This window comes from Cetorhinus maximus, chromosome 16 (assembly GCF_964194155.1).
Source record: "Cetorhinus maximus chromosome 16, sCetMax3.hap1.1, whole genome shotgun sequence".
NCBI classification, from domain to species: domain Eukaryota; kingdom Metazoa; phylum Chordata; class Chondrichthyes; order Lamniformes; family Cetorhinidae; genus Cetorhinus; species Cetorhinus maximus.
The window spans coordinates 46,797,473-46,819,440 of record NC_135894.1 but is presented as its reverse complement, the minus strand read 5'-3'; the positions used below and the strand labels follow the sequence as shown (position 1 = coordinate 46,819,440).

At 42.2% G+C, this 21,968-nt stretch overlaps 1 protein-coding gene across 15 annotated transcripts in view; it reads left to right on the top strand.

Annotated features, from left to right (window-relative positions):
* The window catches only part of zbtb20 (zinc finger and BTB domain containing 20), a 332,916-nt gene that overhangs the window by 213,805 nt on the left and 97,143 nt on the right, over positions 1 to 21,968 (top strand). Inside the window, exon 3 of one of the 15 annotated variants that reach the window (XM_078559802.1) lies at positions 12,736 to 12,842. The exons of the other annotated variants lie outside the window; for them this stretch is intronic. The gene's annotated coding sequence lies outside the window, so the exon portion shown is untranslated. The remainder of the gene's footprint in view (positions 1 to 12,735; positions 12,843 to 21,968) is intronic. 15 annotated transcript variants of the gene reach the window in all.

The window sequence follows — 21,968 nt, the reverse complement described above, 5'->3', positions numbered from 1 at the left end:
TTGCTGGGGTGGATTCCTTAGCCAGAGTTCTTTGTGTTAAGACTACATGAGGGTGAAATGACACCCCTATTCCCCCACTTCAGGTTTGACCATAACAGGGTTTTATGTGAATTTAGAAATGATGTAGTTTATCAATTCTGAAAGAGTCCCACTATTCACACTTTTAGGTTGTAAAGAACTAGTCAGACATGTTTTCTTAAATAAAACAAAGAACAAGATAAGTTCATTGAAACTATTTCCTGAACTAAAAAAACTAGGTAAATCGGAACTACCGTTCATATGTCACACACATTCATCTGGGCCCATAGACACACCAAGACAGATGGCAAAAAGGATAGGCTTATAGAATTTTTATAGTTTATGAAAAGTAAAACAGAGGCTGTTCCTTGTCTGGTATCAACAGGGTGATTCCATGTTGTGGCCATTTTGTTCAATTGTCTTCCTGGGTGTAGTTGTATGGAGCCAATTTTCACATTTTTGTCCAAAAAGATCTCTGCTCGCAGTAGATTTCTCTTTTCAGGGTGGTTACTTTGCAAACCAGGCACAATACTTCTAAGAGAGAGAGGGGCAAAGGGGGCACACAGCTTCAACAGCCTGTGTTCAGTATAGCATTGTCTTCTGTTCTCTCTCTCTTGCTTGTTCAGGAGTCCTTAAAACACCTTGCTTGCTGTATATTCCAGAGAAATTCTATTTATTTATGTCTGCTGCAGTTATTGTTTCATAACAGGTAATTACATTTTGATGTCTCATCTCAGAAACATCTGAATAGTCTCAGAAACTTCCCAGAAATCCTTCCCAGAAACATGATAGGGTCCCCCTTGTCCTCACTTATCACCCCACCAGCCTCCGCATTCAAAGGATCATCCTCCGCCATTTCCGCCAACTCCAGCATGATGCCACCACCAAACACATCTTCCCTTCACCCCCCCTTGACGGCATTCCGTAGGGATCGTTCCCTCCGGGACACCCTGGTCCACTCCTCCATCACCCCCTACTCCTCAACCCCCACTTATGGCACCTCCCCATGCCCACGCAGAAGATGCAACACCTGCCCCTTCACTTCCTCTCTCCTCACCGTCCAAGGGCCCAAACACTCCTTTCAAGTGAAGCAGCATTTCACTTGCATTTCCCCTAACTTAGTCTACTGCATTCGTTGCTCCCAATGCGGTCTCCTCTACATTGGAGAGACCAAACGCAAACTGGGCGACCGTTTTGCGGAACACCTGCGGTCTGTCCGCAAGAAAGACCCAAACCTCCCTGTCGCTTGCCATTTTAACACTCCACCCTGTTCTCTTGCCCACATGTCTGTCCTTGGCTTGCTGCATTGTTCCAGTGAAGCCCAACGCAAACTGGAGGAACAGCACCTCATCTTCCGACTAGGCACTTTACAGCCTTCTGGGCTGAATATTGAATTCAACAACTTTAGATCTTAAACTCCCCCTCCCCCCATCCCCACCCCGTTTCTTTTCCCCCCCCACCCGCCTTTTTTTTCAATAATTTATATAGATTCTTCTTTCCCCACCTATTTCCATTATTTTTAAATCTAAAACTAAAACCTTTAGTCTTTCCACCCCACCCCCACTAGAGCTGTACTTTGAATATCCTGTCTTGCATTCTTAATTAGCACTTTTCTCAGACAAAGACCACCACCTTCAACACCTCTTTGACCCTTTTGTCTCTGACATCTTTTGATTATCTGCTCACACCACACCCTCAATGTGTCTCTTCCCCCCCACCCACCTTAAACCAATTTATATTTCTCCCTTGTTGAAACTATGCTTCAGTTCTGCTGAAGGGCCATGAGGGCTCGAAACGTTGACTGATTTCTTCTCCACCGATGCTGCCAGACTTGCTGAGTTTTTCCAGGTAATTCTGTTTTTATTTTGTTTTGAATAGTCTCAGGATGGTGTGAAGCCAACAGGGAATGCAGTCTTTCACACTCCCAAGGGGGTTGAGTTTTTTTTCATCCTTCTTGGCGGAATGCAAAATTTTGTGTATTGTAGCAGTCTGGGCAGTTTTGTCATTGTTTCTAGTGGATTCCAGTTTTTTTTTAAATCCAGCCAGCAAAAGAAAAATTAGAAATTCTATCTTTAAAAAAGCACATCCTCCTAACACTTATGCACAATGTGGAAAGAAATGACATTCACTCTCATTTCATTACAAGACTGGGAAAGAACACAAATAATAAAAATAAACGGAACCCAAACATACACATTCATCCACACGCTCACATCTGCTCTTTTACTCTGGTTGTGCTGTTTAGATTCTGGTTATTGTTCCTATGTGGGTTTTAAACTCTGAACAGAGCGTTCGCAATCACATTATTTTTCCCTGCAATGTGGGTAATTTTTCAGTTTTACAGTTGGAGGAACAAACTCAAAATAGTCTTGCATTTTTGGTTTTGAATTTTTCCACAAATGTCAAGGGATTGTGAACCATATAGACTGTGGTCGCTGTGTAGCCATTTCGGACATATATCTCAAAGTGTTTGAGAGCCGTAACAATCCTAAGGTTTCTTAGTGGAATATCATTTCTGGTGTTTGTTCAATTTCTTGGAGCAATACCCAATCGGTCCCTCTATGCCCGATTCATCCTCCTGAAGTAGAACAGTCCTTTTCTGAGGTCACTAGCATCGATGGCTACTTTAAATGTTTTGTTGAAGTCTGGAGTTGCTGACACTGGTTCATTTGCTAGAATAGGTTTCAGCTCCTCAAAAGCTATTTGGCATTTCTCTATCCACACTACCTTTGCTTTTTTTCTGTAATAGGTCTGTTAGTGGGCAGCTATAGTACTGAATTTAGGGGAAAACTTGCAATAGAAACCTCACATCCTTTGCAGCTCTGGGAAGTACTTGTCCTCGACCCACCACATGTCCTAGGTAGGTCACCTGAACCTTAGTGGTCAATCTCACAAAAAGCAGGTTCACTAAGTCAGCTGACTGTAATCTTTGGAACAGGGCTTCCAGTTGTTCTAGGTGGCTTTTTCAGGCGGCACTGTACACTAGCAGGTCATGTAGGTACACTACACAGTTGGGTAGGCCTGCCAGTACCTGGTTCATCAGCCTTTGGAAGGTGGCTCGGGCATTTCTGAGTCCAAATTGCATGACTCAACACTGGAATAACCCATCTGGAATAATGAAGGTCGAGACCTCTTTGCTCGAGTAGTTAAAGGGACTTGCCAGTATCCCTTTCATATGTCTACCTTAGTGATGTAGGCTGCATTACCTACTCTGCCTGTGCAGCCTTCCAGGCAGGAATTGAGTAGGAGTCAGCTCTGGTTACTGCATTAATCTTTTGGTAATCAATGGAGAGCCTTGTGGAGCCATCCAGCTCCAGTCAGATCACGGAGAAAGGAGAAAACGGATGGACTCATTAGATGATTCCCTGGTGGTGAACAAGAAGAAACCCCAGTCCTTTATCCCAGTCACTGGGCAACTTGTAACAGTGTGCCCTGATGACTGTTTTTAGGGTCTGATGGTACCTTTCTAAAGCTCCTTCTGACTGTGTGTGCTGAGGAAATTAGCTGGATTATGCCCAGGTTACCCATGACTTCTTGGAATATTCTCGACGTGAAATTTGAACCCTGATCTGACTGGATCTCAGCCCATATTGGGTAAAGAGTTATGTTAATCCCTCCACCATTACCTTGGCAGGGATAGTGGTCAGAGGAATGGCCTCTGGGAATCAGGTAGCCACATCCATAATAGTAAGAACATACTAGTAGCACCCTTTTGTTTTTGGCAGGGGTCCCACACAATTTAATAACACCTTGCTGAAGGGTTCCCTAAAGGCAGGTATTGGAATCATAGGTGCAGATTTAATTGCAGGTTGTGATTTCCCCAGTACCTGACAAGTGTGGCAGGTTTTGCAGAACCTCACCATGGCCAGAATTTTCCCCTCGTCGGGCAGGTGCGCGCCCGACCCGACAAAGCGTAAAAAAAACGCACAATGACACCGGGCAAGCGTCCCAACGTCATTGTGCACTCATGCGATATTTTGGTCGATGGGCGCCCGCGGGAGTCAGCAGCGCGCCCACTGACAATTAAAAGGCCACTAAAGTAATAATTGAATTTAATTTTTCGCTGCCTATCCAACCTTATGGTTGGTGGGTAAGAAAAAAAAGGCCAAGCGGCCTTTGGATTTTTTTAGGAAACCTCATCCACAGGTGGGATGAGGTTTCCAACAGTTATTAAAAGTTAAATTAAAATTTTAACAATTCATTAATAACATGTCCCTGCTCATGTGACAGAGTCACATGAGGGGACATGTTTTTTAACATTTTAAAGTTCTTTATTTTTCATTTTTAAAATCTTCATCTCCCTGAGGCAGCTCTGTGCCTTAGGGAGCTTTTCCTGCACACACCCGTGTGGATGCGCTAAGTTCCCTGCTCGCCCTCCTTCTCCACCGCCACCCCCCCCCCCCCCCCCCGAACAAGCCCACCAGCTTTAATTGGACCGCCCAGTGTGAAATCACGGTCAGGCCCCTATCACAGGCGGTGGTCAGCTTCCCAACCACTCCTGCCGAGCCCGCCCAACGAGGGCAAATTCCTGGCCCATATCTTTGTGGAGAGTGAGGGAAGTAAAAGCACTGTCTTAAGATGGCTTGGGTTTTTTCATATACCTGCCCAGCCATCAGGATTTCATGGGCTATATTCTCAGTATTTCCCTTCGGTGCCTCTGCGGCACCACTATTTGGTGGATCAATGTCCACTCCTTGCCTGTGAGGTCTCCATTTTTTCATAAGTATGTTTTTTTTAAAATAATAGCGCTCCGTGATTCTCTCAGCTTCAGTTTGAGCAGTCTGTGCTCACTTTTTTTCTTAGCACCAGGTCGGCTTGCTGATCCTCAACCAAGGAAGACCTACTCATTACACCCTTAGGGCCTTCTAAATCCCAAAAAAGGTTTCAGATAACCAGATGGCGGGGCATCCATCTGCAGTGCCGATTTAGCCTCCTCTGACTGGGCTTGTTTGACCATAGACCTAGTTACAACGCAGCCAGGAAAAATGCCACGGTCTTCCCCCTGCAGGCGCTCTGACTCCCTGACCTCCCTCGGCTTCTCTAAAACCAATGGGGGCGCAACCATCTTTAATCCCACTAGGTCATTGCTGGAGAGTAGGTCGACCCTGTCCACAGGTAACCTGGGGACACTTCCACAGTCACCGGCCCTGAATTAAGGTCACATTCCAAGTGCACCCTGTATTCAGGTATGGGCATGTACTCTCCCTTGACACCTTTTACCAGCACATTGGCCTGTACTGTAGACTCTGGGGGAAAGGTCATGCCTCTTCTCAGCAGTAGAGATTGGCTGGCCCCAGTATCCCTCAGTACGACTACCGGCTTACTTGCCTCACCCTGTGGAAATGGAGACATCAGGATTGTGTCTCAGAAGGAAAGTTAGGTCTCAGGGACTTTGATAGACTCACCTGGACTCATGGTGTGCATTTACAGGGTCTTTCGGCTGTGGTCAGTGTCATAGCCTGGCCTGCTACACTCTATGCCTGACTCCCTTTCTCTGCACAGGGTCTGTGTGTCCTAATAAATCCTACGGGCTTTTCCTATAAGCTCCAGGAATCAGCATGAAGGTGTCCAGCCTTACGGCAATAGAAACACACAGGCTTCTGGCCTCGCTCCTCTCCTCAGAGGCATCCTTCCTGGCCCTATGATTCCAGCCATTCCTTCTCTCCCATGGGTGCTCAGCTTCTTATCTCTCCCCCCAACTTCTATCCTTTCCAGGTTGTTGGGGATGATTAGGAAAGGGTTTCCTTTGGGATGAGGGCTTGTGGACAAGCTACCTGCCTGGCCCTTTTAATATCCTCGGGTCCTATCCTAACTGTCCAGTCCAGGAGACAGGAATAAAAATATATATATACATCTACGTCAGCCTGGCTACTTGATAAAATTATTTTTTTGGTTTTTCAAAATGGACAATTGCTGGGCTGATAAAATGGCTGCAGCTGATCACATGCTAGTTTCTGGAAGCTTCTGAACAGTTTGAAAGTGAGCAAAGGCTAAAACATCAAATCCCCTAGAATGTAAAACGCCTTGCATCATATAAACATTCCAGCCATGCCAACTCAAAGGATTTGTAGATTATAGGCCTGCACCAGCCAGCTGTGGACAAAGGTAGAGCAATTTGTGACTCCTAATCTCCAATGTTGTGCTAATGGCCCCACAGTTGCCTGCTCCAAAACACAATAGGTTTCAACTAAGGGCCTTGTTAGCCGAATAGCTCAACCCGAAACAATCCTGTCACATGACCGAGACTTGAGCTGTTTGAATTCATTTAATTATACAGCTTTTGAATTTTATCATCAGTTGTAGTTTAAACTCCGAGGAGAACTGGACTCCAGGCGAGCAGCCTGCCTTTGACTTCCGTCTCTTTCCAAGTGTGATTTCCAGAAAGAAACCTGTATTTCACCCACAGAGTGAACTAATACCCAGGATACAAGAATACTTTGCTGCATCTTCAACACACTCAACCTCCAACCAAGTTCCTGGGAGAAGGCCAGGAATTCTGCCAGACAATGCCAGTGAAAGAACCTTCCTTCGACATTGATTCTGGACCCTGGACTCATGTGAAACAATAATTCTTATTTTCATCATGGCCTTTGACCTGAACCCCTTTCTTTCCCTTATCCCTCTTTTATTGTATGAATGCAAAAGGAGTGGACATTGCGAAACCCCTTCCCATGTTTTGTGTGTCTAAAATAAACTACCCCTCTTATTTTACCATATCTCGGGTTTGCTGTGGGGTTATTAATAGAGGATTGGATAACTCCAAAACTGAAGGTTGGAGAAAATATGCCACCACTTATCAAGGGGGAAATATATGAAGAGTCATATGGACTTGAAACGTTAACTGTATTCCTCTCCGCAGATGCTGTGGGACCTGCTGAGTTTTTCCAGGTATTTTTGTTCTTGGTTTCAAAAACACTTTTCTGTTTATGGACAGTAGAGAGTGGAAAAATCAGGGCTGTTTAAATTAATCCTCCTCCTGTCCATAACTGACTGTTTTTAATTCTACGGCCGGGCTTTAGCCTTTTTGAAATCAAGTGGCTTCTCCTTAGAACCCGTGAGGGTTGAAGTGACTATCCCTGTAGGGCCTCTGAACCCCTCTCTGCAGATCCCTGCTGGTTTTCTCCAGCCTGCCCAGCCTCTCTGGACTGTCCTTGACTTTTCAGGGGTATTACCCTCCAGTCTGCCTTGGCTACCTCTACCTCCCTATGCAGTACACAGATTCTTATCTCCCTTTCTTGCTGTTCCTTTTGGAAAGCTTCCTCTGCCTTTCTTCTCTCTCTCTCTCTCTCTACTTTTCCTCCTCCTCTCCCCCTTTCTGCTTTTCTTTCTCTCTCTCTCGCCCCCCCTCTTTAATTCCCCCTCCCCCACCTTTCCCTGTGGAATGCTAGCTCTAGTCAACTGTTCTAGCTGTAATGTCACTGAAGCTAATTTTTTCTTCTTCAATTTTCTCAGGTTCGCAATCCAATTCTATGGCCACCAGTTTTAAAATTTCGTATTTCCTGGCTTTTGGGCGAAACCCTAATTCCAACTCCTTAGCTATGCTTTTTAACTATTGAGGGACACAACCTTTAAACTGTCAAAAGTAATCGCAACCAGGTCTAGAAAGGCTTCTGTTGGCTTCAAATGTGGCCATTTTATCACTTTAGTTTTGTAGACCGAAGAATACCTGTATGGCAGTTTATTTTAAACTCCTAGGGAACAATCTACTATTCCCCCATTCCAATTCTCTTATATATCTGTGGGATCAGTCCTAGACTTAAGCCCTCAAATTTCTGTTACGACCACGAGGAGGGGTGAATTGACTCCCCTATTCTGCTGCTCCCGGTTTGACCATAACAGTGTTTTATTTTAATTTAGAGAGAATGTGCTTAGCAAATTCTGTAAGATTCCAATTGTTTACTCTTTTGGGCTGTAAAGAATTAGTCAGATAGGTTTTCTTAGGTTAAACAAAGAACAAGATAAGTTCGTTGAAACTATTTCCTGAGCTAAAAAAAAAGGTGAATCGCAATTAGCATTCATACGTCTCACACATTCATCTTGGCCCACACACACACCAGTACAGATGGCAGAGTAAGAGGATTTTTACAGCTCATGAAAAATAAAACAGAGGAGTATACAGTTAGCTGTTGCCTGGCTGGTCTCGATGGGTTGATTCCACATTGTGAGCGTTTTGTTCAGCTGTCTTCCTGGGGTGGAGCTGATTTCCACATTTTTCTCCAAAAAGGTCTCGGTTTACAATGGACTTCTCAGGATGGTTACTTTGCAAACCCAGCACAATACTTCTGAGAGAGTGAGAGATAGGCAGAGGGTACACAGCTTCAGCATCCTGTGTTCAATACAACATTGCCTTTTGTTCTCTCTCTCTCCTGCTTGGTAAGGAGTCCTTAATGTACCATGCTGGCTGTATTTCCAGAGAAATTCTGATAATTCATGCCTGCTGAGGTTATTGTTTCAGAACAGGTAATTACATTTTTATGTCTCATCTCAGAAACTTTGAAAAGTTTCAGGATGGTATGAAGTCAACAGAGAATGGGGTTTTTCATGCTCCCCAGGGGGTTGAGTGTCTTTTTTTCATCCCACTTGGTGGAATGCAAAATTATATTATCTGGGCAGTTTTCCATTGTCTCTAAAGGGCTGCAGTTTTTTTTAAATCCAGCCAGAAAAGGAAAAATTAGAAATTGTATCTTTAACAATTGACCGAGGTGCTTACATCTGATGCAGGTGATTGTCAGAATGTTGTGTGAATGGGTTAGGAGATGATCCCATTCACACTCCTTCAAGATAATTGTCTCTGCAGGGGTTTTCTAGACAGGTTGACTCCATTTAATGGCTTTGGAATTCATCATGTATTGGATGCAAATTTTCAGCCATTTTAGAAGCTGTGGTTTTGCGTCACTGGAACGTGGCTTCAGTCTTTCTAAAATCCAAACAGCGGTTTCCAGCCAGTAAATTCATAAGGTCATCTTTTATTTATAAAGCATGGCTTCATAGCAAATGATTGAAAAGTAATGTGCTACATTTTTGCAAATAATTGTTAGAATGGAAATGACTCTTGCAGCCTCCCCTCTGTAAACAGTTGCTATGGAGTTTTCTGTCGATCACAATTTTAGCTTACTGGTAGCAATCTCCTAAGGCACAGAATTCAAACCACAGAAATTCAAGACCTGGAAAGTAGGGAATTTGGCTCTCCATTCTGGGTTCATGGTGTTGGTTGAGAGGAAAATGTTGACCAGGCGATTGGGAAAAGTGCATCTCCTCTTTGAATAATGCTAGGGGATCTTTTGGGTTCACCAAAGTGGATAGGTGGGATCACAGAAATATGTCTGTCTGCTGGTTGTAAATTTTGCCTGCTCTTTCATTGTATGTATTGTGACAGTCCATAAAACCCTCCTGATATATAAAACTATAATGATAGTTACAACCATGGATGGATGTTTCCATTGCTGCCTGTCGGACTGTTTTAATCAGCCTGTGAATCCTAATACTTGAAGGGAAATGTGAAGGTACAACAACAACATGGATTTTTCAATGTACCTGTTGTGTTTGTGGATAGTGTTGCAAGCGGGTTTTTACAACTTAATAGACTTGGGTAAGATTTTAACTGTCACAAAACCGTATGAATCAAGTTAAGTATAGAGAAACTTCATCTGAGCTTACTTGTATTTATAGGTTCTAGCCTCTTGGTGACACTGTGGAGCATTTAACTTTCATTCTGAGTGCCATGTTCAGTTTCTACTGTAACAGTTAAAGTTTTTCAACCTTTTTCTATTTTCATGTTTTTCTCCTCACTGTCCTCAGGCTGATTGTAGTCATACATTTGTAGTCATACGTTAATGTGTATTACAGCACAACCAACAAATTTAGCATGTAGGTTTGGATGTGTTTAACGTAAAACTGCTTACATCTTCACAATCTTTACACTTGTCATTCATTCCCTGTGTGCAACACCACAGAAGATCAATTACTTATAACAAAAACTCACAAACAATTTAAACTGGCACCTTGGTTCCAGCATTGTAGCTTTCCTTTGCCACGAGTACGATTATGCCCCATGTTCTTACCTTACAAAACCTGAACATTACACTTGGTGTTCATTCCCTGTGTGTGCAACACCACAGGAGATCAACTAGTAATACTGTAGGGAAAAATTGCAAGTAATTTATGCCATAACTATTTTCTTGTGTAGAGTAATTTGATTTCAAATAAAGGTATTAGGACAAAGCACCTTACTGCTTCTAGTGTCACTCTTTGAAAATGTGCTACATTCAGGGTGCCATTTATCCAAAGTTGCTTTGGACAGTCCAGATTTGAAGAGGATAGTCCAGAAAGTCAGAAAGCTTCTAAAATTTAACTGAATACCTAAAGTCTGTTCGTTAAAATGCAAGTTAAGTTTTTCCACTTTTGAATCTGTGCCTTATAGATTAACATTGGTTATTAAGTTAAAGTATTTAATTCTACGTTGAATAACTCCTCAAAAAAGATCCACTAAATTCTTGTTTGGGAATAAAATGTTAGGTCATTGAGTAACTAACTGTTCACAGATTTTTCTGTTGGGATAGAAGGATTAGAATTTTTTGTGGAGGACAGGGTTAAATAGCAGAGATACGAGAATGAATAAATAGCCAGAACTTTTCATGGTTACCTTTTAAACCAGGAAGCATTTATATAGAACGTACCGCAAGGTCCGGAGTGTCCAGTCATTTTGTATTCACATGCCACATAAGAGTGCAGCTTAATCTCGCAGCCACACACAAAATTTGGATATACGTTCCCACTTTTTGTATATGTTCTAAATTGTTAATACCATTAGATCTTGGTGATCTGATTTAGTGTTTATCTACTAATAAGGTAACATGGTTAAGTACAGTCTAACTGATGCTCCAGAAACGTAATGTCAAACAAGACTAGCGAATAGATAAGTGTGGAGACTTGACACTGTTACAGCAGGGGATCTGCTCTTGGGAGTGTTTTATGCAACTTTAATGCTGTAAGCTTATCTTGCCATACCTGGTCCACTGTTAAAGTTGTACTGCTACTGAGGAGTAGATATAATTGCAGCAAGGAGGCCACTGTGGCTAGGAAAGAAGAACGACCAGAAGTCATGATTCATGTTGGATCCAATGATGAGAATAAATAGACTTGAGGTCCTTAAAGGGTTTCTTTTTGGGAATTAGGAGGTAGCTTGAAGAGAAGTTTCACTTCTGCTGCCACCTGTTAATTGATATAAGATTGGAAATAAAGAGAAGTAAATGATTGATTGGAGAGATGGTGTAGGAGGGACGAATTCAGATTCTTGAGACACTTTAACTGGTTCTAGAGCAGGGCTAACCTGCACAGGGTACATGGATTTCCCCTAAAGACCAATACAGGATGGACAGAACTTGCCTCAACAGACTTCGAGCAATATCTTTGCTGGGAGGATAAGTAATGATGCGGGAGAGCATTGAAACTAATGTAGGAAAGGAGGGAATATAGTTAGATAGGGAAAGATAAGGATGAACAAAAGATACAGGGCTATGTGAAAGGAAGAGGACAAAAATAAGTGTCTTTTTAAAATTCAGAAGGAGGAGGAATTAAACTGCAAAATTGCCAAAGAAAATTGGAGTCAGGAATGAGTGAGCAACGTTTTCCAGGCTTCCATGCCCAAGAAGTTTAAATAGCTGAAACTGAACAGAAGTCAAAGTCAACATTGCATACAAGCAAGCAAAGAAGAAAGGAACTAGCAACAGCTTTGTGAGCTGGGTAAAAGTAGTTGATTTGTCTTCAGACATCACTCCCCTATGATAGGATAAATTGCACATAGACTCTGGAAGAAATTAGCTTGACTGATGTTTAATTTGAATTTTAGAATTATTGACATGAGAGAAGTTTGCACTGGCGCAGGAAACTATTTTCATTTTGGCATCTAGTGCAGTAAACACAATCTTTATTAACTCTCTTCTTAATGTATCATCAGCAAATTTTCAAATTGCGTACGTCCAAATTTTATATTATAGAAGGTAATATTTTTATCTCCATTTTAGAATTGTAGCAGTTTCTGTTTACTTTTGTCATATTCCTTCACAAACCAAGATAAAACTTTTCAGTATTCTCTCGGTCTTCACACTCCAAATACAAAATCACCTGTAATTGACTAGTATTGTATCAATTTAGTCCACATGAAAAGTTTGAAGAGTTACAAGCACTTGTGTGCCTTTGTTGAAATTGTTTTTGGTGCCACACACACAGCCACTCCTCCTGTTCGACCTATCTGGATGGTAGTTATTAATTTTAATGACGTTGAATTTTCTTCAACTTGCAGACCTGTCTTCAGGTTTTGTCGGCTTTATGTTGATTTTACCTGGTTGCTCTTTCTTATATCTTTTCATTTTACTTCCATTTTTTTGGAGCTACCAGTGTAACTTTGAGACCAATAATTTACTGTAACCAGCAAATAAACAACACAAATCCCAGAATAACTACTGTAAACTTGCCAGCCATCCAATCTCCAAATGCTATTGGTTGCCACAAAAACCTTAAAAATGACTAGAAGTAACTAATTTTCAAACGAATATGAATTGAATGCAATGCTTGTTTGTATAGCGATAGATTTTTTTAAAAATCCACCATGTTCACATTTCTGACCTGTGCCTGTGTTGTTTAGGATTTTTAAATACAGTGCCACTTGATACGACTTTCTAGAATTCAGAGCTTCTTAATTTGTGTTTTTTTCTATAGATGCTGTGGTCATGTACGAGACTGTTCAGTCAATCCTATGCATCACTTGTATAACTAGCAGATAAATTATGTGAATTATGATTTATATCCCATAAGTGGATGTCCAGGTATATTTGTGTTAATTAAAGCAGTCTTGAAGATGACGTTCGAAATAACACTATCTGAAGTGTGTGAAAAGGGAATAATGAATCACTGGTTGAGATGAAGATACAAAACCCAGAAGTGAAGCTTGAACTCTGAACAATTGTAAAGTGTGATACTCTTTTTAGTGTAGAATAATACACAATTACTTACATTTTTCTAGCTTATTACTATGATAAAATTTAAAGCACAGTTACAATGCAATCAGTTACATGCATATCGTATTAATTGCACAAGAAGTGATATTAGAATTTGAATGCTGATTAGTAACTATCATAGCCTGTACATATACAGCCATAATGCAGTATGGCTAACTTGAGGCAGAGCACAAGAGATAGGAGCAGGAGTACAACATATGGCCTGTCGAGTCTGCCCCGCCATTCAATACAATCATGGCTGATCTTGAGCTTCGATGCTCCTTTACTGCCTGCTCCCCATATCTTTTGATCCCTCAGAGACTAAAAACCTGTGTATCCCAGCCTTAAATATCTTCAGTGATGGAGCATCCACAACCCTCAGGTAGAGAATTCCAAATATTCACAACCCGTTAAGTGAAGAAATTTCTCCTCGCCTCAATCCTAAAATTTGGCCCCTAATCCTGAGACTGCGCCCTCGAGTTTTAGATTCCCCAGCCAGCGGAAACAACCTCTCAATGTTTTCATTTAGCATTTGTGGTATTCGGTGACTAAGCAATCGTTTAAAATTAGCATTACGGGGAAAAAAAAGGTGTGTGTATGTGTGTGTGATTATATATAGTATATATTTGAATAAAGTAGCTTCCCAATGATTTACTTAGTAAGCATTACTAAACCTTTCTGAGTAGAAGTTTCCAGATTCATCTTCCAGTCTCTGCTGAGCTAGCTGCCTTCATCTCAAGTAGCGATATAGCAATACAAATGGCTTCAGTTTCCCCTGAACCAGAAAGGGGAAAGAAAGCAAGTATTCCCATTCCTAATTAAAATGATGTGATCCCTGCTGGAAGTGTGTAGTTGTCTGGTAAGCTTAACTATGACTCCTTTTCTTCCCTTACTCCCTCCACCCAGCTGCTCACCAAAAAGAGCTCTAACACTCCATACCAATGCTCATTTGTGGAAAAATTATCACTTGGGTGTGAGGTTCAGAGGGTAGCTATGGCACGTGGAACCTTAACCCAGCAGGATTTAGCCACCTTCACATTAAGAGAAAAATGGCAGAAAATAAGTGATTTTCTATTAATATCTTGAACCATAATTTTAACACCTGACAGAGTAATAATGCTGGCAACAACCAGGACCGAAGGGAAATCATTGAGACTTCCTCACCACGAGGCCAGGGAGATTTGAGCTCTGGAGCCTTTTCTTGATTCAATCTTGGGATGTGGGTAACAGTGGCAAGGCTGGCATTTATTGGCCATCCTTAGTTCCCTGAGAAGATGATGGTAGGCCGCTTTCTTGAACCGCTAGTGATTTTGATACAGTGAAGTTGCTTGCGCTTATACTTCAGAGAACATTTAAGAGTCAACCATATTGGATGAGACTGGAGTCCTGTTTAGGTCAGATCATGTAAGGATGGCAGGTTTCCATATCTAAAGGGCATTAGTGAACTAGCCAGATGTTTGCGACAGCTTCTCTTTTCTTGCTTCATTGCAACAATAAAATCCTTCTATTAAAACTAATAAGCTCCGCAGGTGCTGAGAGAACTTTCAGAGATGCTTCTCGATTTATCTTGTGCTCCAGCATGTCCATGAGAAACACTACCTTAATCAGGGGTTCGCATTTTGTCCGTTTTCATGCCTTTAGGCCGGGAACCGGTCCTGCACAAATACGCTAAAGCAAAAGGAAGCATGGTAGTGAAACAGTACGAAACTGCAGGTCAGGAGACCTGAACCGGAGCGCCATTGAAGAGAAGATGTTACAAGGAGGGGGGCAGGGAGAAGGTCCCAAACCAAGAAGGCAGCAGCAAGGGGAGGCAATGGCGTAGTGGTATTGTCGCTGGACTAGTAATCCAGAGACCCAGGGTAATGCTCTGGGGACCCGGGTTTGAATCCCGCCACGGCAGATGGTGGAATTTGAATTCAATAAAAATAAGAATAAAAATCTGGAATTAAAAGTCTAATGTTGACCATGTTACCTAGTCTAGCCTACATGTGACTCCAGGCCCACAGCAATGTAGTTGACCTAGCAAGCCACTCTCTTGTAACAAACCGCTACAAAGTCACAAGAAAGGAATGAAACCGGAGACCACCCAGCATCAACCTAGGCACTGGAAGCAAGAACAACTCAGCCCTGTCGACCCTGCAAAGTCCTCCTTACTAACACCTGGAGGCCAAAATTGGGAGAGCTGTCTCACAGACTAGTCGAACAACAGCTTGACGTAGTCATCCTTATCATATCACAGAATCATACCTTACACATAATGTCCTAGACACCACCATTACCGTCCTGTCCCATCAGCAGCACAGCGGTATACAGTCAGGAGGGAGTTGCCCTGGAAGTCCTCAATATCAACTCGGGACCTCATGAAGTCTCATGGCAACAGGTCAAACATGGGCAAGGAAACCCCCTGCTGGTTACCACGTACCTCCCTCAGCTGATGAATCAGTGCTCTTCCATGTCGAACACCACTTGGAAGAATCACTGAGGGTAGCAAGGGAGCAGAATGTACTCTGAATGGGAGACTTCAATGTCCACCAAGAGTGGCTCAGTAGCACCACTACTGACTGAGTTCACTGAGTCCATAGCTGCTAGACTGGGTCTGCAGCAAGTGGCGAGGGAACCAACAAGAGGAAAAAACATACTTGACCTCATCCTCACCAACCTACCTGCTGCAGGTGCACCCGTCCATGACAGTATCGGTAGGAGTGACCACCGCACAGTCGTTGTGAAGATTAGGATACCCTCCATTGTGTTGTGTGGCACTGCCACCGTGCTAAATGAGATGGATTTCGAAAAGATCTAGCAACTCAAGATGGGCCATCATCAGCAGCATAATTGTACTCGAACACAATCTGTAACCTCATGGCCCGGCATATCCCCCACTCTACCATTACCATCAAGCCAGGGGATCAACCCTGGTTCAATGAATAGTGCAGGAGGGCATTCCAAGAGCAGCACCAGGCATATCTTAAAAAAAAAGATAAACACAAGACTACTTGTGTGCCAAACAGCATACGCAACAAGTGATAGACAGAGCTAAGCGATCCCACAACCAGCGGATCAGATCTAAGCTCTGCAGTCCTGCCAGATCTAGTAAAGAAGTAAAGAACGATGGTGGACAATTAAACAACTCACTGGAGGAGGAGACTCCACAAATATCCCCAATGATGGAGGAGCCCAGCACATCAGTGCAAAAGATAAGGCTGAAGCATTTGCTACAACCTTCAGCCAGAAGTGCCGAGCGGATAACACACCTTGGCCTCCTCTGGAGGTCCCCAGCATCACACATGCCAGTCTTCAGCCAAGTCATTTCACTCCATGTGATATCAAGAAACGACTGAAGGCACTGGATATTGCAAAGGCTATGGGCCCTGACAATACTCCGGCAATAGTACTGAAGACTTGTGCTCCAGAACTTTCTGCGCCCCTAGCCAAGCTGTTCCAGTACAGTTACAACACTGGCATCTATCCAGCCATGTGGAAAATTGCCCAGGTATGTCCTGTACACAAAAATCAGGACAAATCCAACCCGGCCAATTACCATCTCATCAGTCTACTCTCCATCATCAGTAAAGTAATAGAAGGAGTCATCAACAGTGCTATCAAGTGGCACTTGCTTAGCAATGACCTGCCCACTGACGCCCAGTTTGGGTTCCACCAGGGCCACTCAGCTTCTGACCTCATTACAGCCTTGGTTCAAACATGGACAAAAGAGCTGAACTCCTGAGGTGAGCTGAGAGTGACTGCCCTTGACATCAAGGCAGCATTTGACAGAGTGTGGCATCAAGGATTCCTAGCAAAACTGGAGTCAATGGGAATTAGGGGGAAAATTCTCTGCTGGTTGGAGTCATACCTAGCACAAAGGAAGATGGTTGTAGTTGTTGGAGGTCAGTCATCTCAGTTCCAGGACATCACTGCAGGAGTTCCTCAGGGTAATGTCCTCGGCCCAACCATCTTCAGCTGCTTCATCAAAGACTTTCCTTCCATCATAAGGTCAGAATTGGGGATGTTTGCTGATGTGTTTGGTGATGATTGCACAATGTTCAGCACCATTCATGACTCACCAGATATTGAAGCAGCTTACGTCCAAATGCAGCATGACCTGGACAATATTCAGGCTTGGACTGACAAGTGGCAATTAACATTGGCACCACGCAAGTGTCAGGTAATGACACCTCCAACAAGAGAGAATCCAACCATTGCCCCTTGATGTTCAATGGCATTGCCATCACTGAATCCCCCACTATCAACATCCTGGGGGTTACCATTGGCTAGAAACTGAACTGGACTAGCCATATAAATACTGTGGCTAGAAGAGCAGGTGAGAGGCTAGGAATAGTGCGATGAGTAACCCACCTCCTGACTCCCCAAAGCCTGTCCACCATCTACAAGGCACAAGTCAGGAGTGTGATGGAATATGCCCCACTTGTCTGGATGAGTGCAGCTCCCACAACACTCAAGAAGGTTGACACAATCCAGGACAAAGCGGCCCGCTTGATTGGCACCACATCCACAAACATTCACTCCCTCCACCACTGACGCACAGTAGCGGCAGTGTGTACCATCTATAAGATGCACTGCTGGAATTCACCAAGGTTCCTTCGACATCACCTTACAAACCGACGATTACCATCTAGAAGGACAAGGGCAGCAGATTGATGGGGAAACCACCACCTGGAAGTTCACCTCCAAGTCACTCACCATCCTGACTTGGAAATATATCGCTGTTCTTTCACTGTCGCTGGGTCAAAATCCTGAAACTCCCTTCCTAACAGCACTGTGGGTGTACCCGCACCACATGGACTGCAGAGATTCAAGAAGGCAGCTCACCACCACCTTCTCAAGGGCAACTAGGGATGGGCATTAAATGCTGGCCCAGCCAGCGAAGCCCACATCCTGTGAATGAATTAAAAAAAAACAGGGAGTGGGACAGACAGAGATGCCAGAAGAAGGCCCCAGGTAAGGGACGAGGACAGAGATCAGAAACCAATTGGTTAAGTAAAGTTGAGAGAAGGGAGCAGGGAAATAGCCTCTGAGTTAAAGAGAGAGCTGCGGAGAGCAAATTTGAAGCCCGAGAGAAGCCCAGAGCACCTGAGACAGCAGTCAGAGGTTGGGTGACTCCATGCTGCATGCCGTAAGAGCAAATGTACCCTTTTGGAGCAGTGGTATTCTGCTTGGCACAGCCGAAAATGTGAAGATTGAGTGCACTCGGGGATCCAGGGGAAAGGAATCTCGGAAGGCGAGATTGAGACCCTGGAGGCAGATCCTTGTTGAAGCGGTAAGAGTGGGAGCAACTTTTGGAGAGAATTCCAAGGTGAATTCTTCAAACGTGGAGATTGGAAACCCTTGTGAGATAGACAGAGTTTCAGTAAGACCGGTTGGCTCACGACGTGACAAGCGTCTGGGTGGGTTGTTGAGAAATCCCGAGAATATGCTTTGGTCCCATCTGTCATTTACTTCGTCGTGTGGTGTGTCCGTCCACAGTTCACCTGTTAATTCACATGTACTAATACCCTGAATATTAGAGTATAAGATAGATATGTTAAGTTGTTTCATCTTTCTGAATTTGTATGGCCAGAATTTTACATCCCGTGGGTGGGCATGCGCCCGACCCATCTGACCACAGTTTAGAATCATCATCCTATTGAATATTTTTGTTTTAAATTCTGAAGTTTAATAATGAGGAATCTTGGTCAGTAGGATACTTGATAATGTTTCTTCACTACAAGTGCTGTCTAATTTTTGCAATTGTTATTGCACTAGATAGGACTTCTCATGTCCTATAGAAAGACTCAGGGGATTAGACACAAGGGTTTTTGTAAAGTGATACAAAATCATCCATTAAAGAGACGTCATTGCAATACGATAGCTACAATTGTACAAAAACCACCTAGAATCAGGTTATGCTTGAATTAGATAGACCAGTTTTCTTTTTAATTAGAAAGTACCAAAAGGTAGATTAACGCAGTGGATGTGTTTCACTTAGGACCCAAGTTTACAATTTTCTTTAGAAGTGCTTTCTGAAATATCCATTTGTTCTTAGCCACATCAGACTCTAGAAATAAAGCATAAAGTTCAAATGAAACCAAAGGTTACAGATTTTTTTGCCATCTGTCAAACTGTTTTTGAAGCTTTTATATCATTTTAAACACAAAAAGCCCCATATAACTTAGCTCAAAATCATCTAAAATCCGTCCAAGATCAGTAAAAAGAACTTAAAAATCAAGTAGTAATACAATCACCTGGTGTTGTGAAATTGCTTTTTTAGACTTAATAATCAAGTTTAATATTCTAATTAGAATTACTCCACTTAACAATGGACATAAATAGTACTGAATTAGCTCAGGGTCAAACTGAGGCAATAGGTCAGTATCCAAAAGAAGTAAAGGCAGTAAGTGCAGAATAATTTCCCACTTTTTCAGAATTTATAGGAAAATTCTATTTTGAAATGTTTATATAAGATAGTTAAATGAATATGTCCTAGTTTTGCAAGAGGCAATATAAATCATTAGCTCAGTTGAGCACAAAGTGCAAATATATGCGCTGTGGGTCTAAATGGGAGGCACAAAACTTGTCAAACACCTTTTAAAATTAATTTGAGGTTGGACGTTTCCACAGTTTCCTTTTATATATTTCTAAAAGCACTTTCAAAAATACTGATGGAAAGAAATACCAGAACCCCAATTCATTGTTAATTGTATTTGTTTACATTTGAGTTGTTTGTTAATTATGTGGGTGTAGCTAAAATCACAGAATCTAGTCTTATGGCAACCCATGGCCTGAGTTACACCCATGTGGTAAACAGACAGCTGAAGATAAACATGCAAACCAGCTGGCTATGAAGGAGCCTTGCCAAAAACCCTTTTTAAATAAAGACAAAACCTTAAAAAAAAATAATTTGGTAGTTTTCTTTCATATGAGGATTTAGGTTTGCTACCCATTAAAGTGAGTGAGGTCATAAATAACACTATTTTCTGCTTCTGACATTTATACCAATTTTTTAAATAAATATGTGCCAGTAATCCTATTTAGATTTGTGGTGCCCAAGATCTGTGGTGAACATGAATATCTGGCCTAACAGCATAGAATTGGCTATTTTTTTTTTTACAAATGAATGATTAAATTCTTCCTCACTACAATTTCTCTCTGCTGGGAATCCTCCTCCATTATAAACAGGACTGAGACTGTAACCAAGGGGAAATGTTGGAGTTAGTACTAAGGATTGACTTGTTTTACCCTTGCCACTACACTTTTTTTTGAAAGATCAGGATTTAACTTCCCCCTACCTTGATCTGATTAAAATAATTGTCACAAATGGATGATGAGCCACAATTGCATGGTTGGTTGTCCAGTTGAAAATTATTTGCACTGTGGTGCACTGAAAAGTTAATTTTAGTGCCAGTGCTTATTCCTATTAACAGGAAAATTATATCCACTGATACTAACTAAAAAATAAACCGACATTACTAAAATTCTGTAGTCTGTGGTTTCATACATTTAGTTTCTTTCTTTCAAAATGAGGCATGTATCAAGTCTTTGTTTTTGCTAAGAGCCTACATATTATAAACATCCCATCAAGGCAATGTCATAATATATAAAGGCAATATTACATTGTTGTTTTCCAAGAATTCTGGTTGTAGTCTGTGTAATATATGTAAAATTCAAGTGGCTATGTATGAGAGAAAGAAGAGATTGGAAAAAGGGTATTCATTATTTGCACTGTGGTGCACCGAAAAGTTAATTTTAGTGCCAGTGCTTATTCCTATTAACAGGAAAATTACATCCGCTGACACTAACTAAAAAATAAACCTACATTACTAAAATTCTGTAGTCTGTGGTTTCATACATTTAGTTTCTTTCTTTCAAAATGAGGCATGTATCAAGTCTTTGTTTTTGCTAAGAGCCTACATATTATAAACATCCCATCAAGACAATGTCATAATATATAAAGACAATATTACATTGTTGTTTTCCAAGAATTTTGGTTGTAGTCTTTGTAATATATGTAAAATTCAAGTGGCTATGTATGAGAGAAAGAAGAGATTGGAAAAAGGGTATTCAGGCTATTGAATTTTATATTGAATTAATTAAACATTTGCATAGGAAGTCCCAATAAGGTAGAATGTCTTCACATGTTGTTATTGCTGAATGATAATACATTTTTGCATCTTAAAACCACTACGTCGCACCAGATTAAGATTCACTCATGCTTCCCTGTACCAAACAATATCCTGTTCCAATCATAAAAATCCTCCAGATGCTATCCTGACAGGTACACCAAAATTTCAGCAGGAGAGCACTCAATAGGATAACACTCAATATGCATGCGACAGGCAGGCATAGGCATTATTGCGGGCACCCCACCAGTGCCTGCCTGCCTCATTCAGCCAGAAAACCCACTGGATGCTTCCTTTGGAAGGATGGTGGACATGTGGAATTGCCTAGGTCCTACCCAAGCACCAGCCTCCTGTGTCAGGGGGTTAAGAAAATGTCTTCCTTTTTCCAGCAATCCCTCCACACCACATGTCTGCCCCCTAGTGGGGCCCAGTTCTGGCCATCTAGAATCCACCATGTCTTGTCTAGCTCAAAGTAGGAAGTCCCAACTACTGCCTCTATCCCCAGTTACGTTTGCCTTGTAAGACGCTACCAGAGGTTTCACCTCTTGCAGTGGATGCTGGAAACATGTTGTAAGAGGGCCTTGCCTTACAGTCAAAGACTGGTTGAACCCCACCCCAGAGATATTTGGGGTGACAGTGTAAACATAAGAGATCATGTGTACCTACAGTATAGCTGTATTCAATTTATATGACGATGTTAATCCTGTGCTCACATGGTGGCCTAGTATGACCATAACTCGCTCATAATCAAAGGTGAAGATAGGACTTAAACTACATTCACCCTCAAATAAGCACAACATTTAATGTCTTTCATGGTCCTGAGTTATTTGGTCCCCTGGAT